The sequence below is a fragment of the Delphinapterus leucas genome, chromosome X (genome assembly GCF_059928025.1).
Source record: "Delphinapterus leucas isolate spDelLeu-1000000601 "Yukka" chromosome X, BTC_Dleu_Yukka2, whole genome shotgun sequence".
Lineage (NCBI taxonomy): Eukaryota > Metazoa > Chordata > Mammalia > Artiodactyla > Monodontidae > Delphinapterus > Delphinapterus leucas.
Genome location: NC_143150.1, coordinates 33,852,787 through 33,854,810, shown reverse-complemented (window position 1 = coordinate 33,854,810; position 2,024 = coordinate 33,852,787). Strand labels below are relative to the sequence as shown.

At 32.3% G+C, this 2,024-nt stretch overlaps 1 non-coding gene across 1 annotated transcript; it reads left to right on the top strand.

Annotated features, from left to right (window-relative positions):
- Positions 1–1,663: 1,663 nt before the first annotated feature.
- Positions 1,664–1,770, top strand: LOC115801576 (U6 spliceosomal RNA). Its single transcript, XR_004021884.1, has one exon. It is a non-coding gene; the product is annotated as a U6 spliceosomal RNA (small nuclear RNA).
- Positions 1,771–2,024: the final 254 nt, after the last annotated feature.

Genomic DNA, 2,024 nt, shown 5'->3' with positions numbered 1-2,024 from the left:
TTGAATTGTAATCTTTTCCTGGGCTAGCAGAATATAGTATGATATTCTCCCGTGATGCTGGGCAAGCTGCAGCTCCCAGTCAGGCATGTGATCACAAAGGTAAACAACTGATACACTTACAACCAGTCTGTTTTTCACTTTCAGTACAGTAGTCAATAAATTACATGAGATATTCAACACTTTATTATAAAATAGGCTTTGTGTTAGATGATTTTGCCCATCTGTAGGCTAATGTAATTGTTCTGAGCATGTTTAAAGTGGGCTAGGCTAAGCTATGGTTAGGTGTATTAGGTTAGGTGTATTAAATGCATTTTTGACTTACGATATTGTCAACTTACTATGGGTTTGGGCACATAACACCATTGTAAGTTAAGGAAGGTCTGTATAGATAGTTGCATTCACTTGCAACATACTTGAGAATGAGTCTAATATGCACTTGTTATACAGCCTGTTCATAGAAAATGAGCAATGACAGTACCCAAACATTTATCTTTTTCTTTCTAAAGTACAGAAATGAAAATGTCAGGGTTCTGTTAGACATAGGCAAACAAGAAACAAGAAAAAAAAAACTCTTTGGGAGCATTTACCTTTATAAGAGAGAAATGTTAAATCTTAGAAGTAGAGTAACTTGGACTACAGAATTAAATTTATCTGAAATACACTGTAAAATAATATTTCACATCACTTGGATAAAATCACTTAAAAATTTCAATTCCATTTTATATTTTGGATTAAGTAACTTCACGCATAAGCATTTATTTATACAAAATAACTTTTAAAGGAATATGCTAGCTATATGACCTTGGGCAATTTACTTAGCTTTCCTGTAAAATAAGTATTTCTCACCTTTAAAATGGGGATAACAGCTTTGATGCAAAGATTAAATGAAAGAATATAATTACATACATAGTTTTAAATAGCTACAGCTAATATCTACATTAAGAATATTCACAACATATACAAACAGCCTCAAATTGAGGCGCATACACGTATTCTGTGGATTTTCAAATATGACTTTGGAAAAATGGCAGCCAATGTACACATATGTAGTAAAGTTAATAGGCAGAAATTGAGATTATTAGACTGTGTTACAATTTTCTGTTCTTGACTACATTGTTTGGTCAGTGTTTCCTGCCTTAAATTTTCATTATTAAATGAAACATGAACAGCATAGTTATGAAGGAAGGTTATCTTCATTTAACTATAACAAGATTAATATGGATCAGGAGACTTATCTGATTGCACCCTTAAGATCACCAGGATTTAAAGTGCTGCTTCCCCATGCATAATTGGGCTTTAAAAATTCTATGATTCTCCATTAGTGAGCTAGATATTCTCAGGGCAAAAGCTCTTTCCCAGTTGTCAAGTAGACAAACTTGAAAGCTATATTAACTCTTTAGGTTGCCAAAGAACTATAATTGGCCTAAGGTAATAACTCACTGAATCTCACTTTACTGACCTGAATTAATTAGAAATTAACTTCAGTTTGGGGTAAACCTTATATTAAATAGTAAATTCCAAGAAAACAAAAACACTAAGAGATAAATTATTTCACTAAATTATTCAAATTTTTATTTTAAACTTTATTTGTATCTTTATATTCCTATGACTATTTTAATGGATTTGATGGAAAATATATGATTGATAAATTTGACAAATATGAGCACTCGCTTCAGCAGCACATATACTAAAGTTGGAATGATACAGAGACACTTAGCATGGCCCCTGCGCAAGAATGACACACAAATTCATGAAGCAATCCGTGTTTTCAAGACCTTTGGACTGCAAAAAAAAAAAAAAAAAAAAAGGACGTATTGATATTAAGCCAAAGAAACCAAGATTTTGAAAGCAATGTTAAGAAATCTAAGGTTGTTACAACTCACCTTTTCCTTCATAAAAACTCAAAAAAGCCTTTTGGCCACTGCCTCTTCTCAGGATCTCCATCCTTAATGGAGGACATGCAAATAAATTCAGAAAAGGAGAAACACATTCATCATTTGGCATTCGATATTCTTGAATTCTAC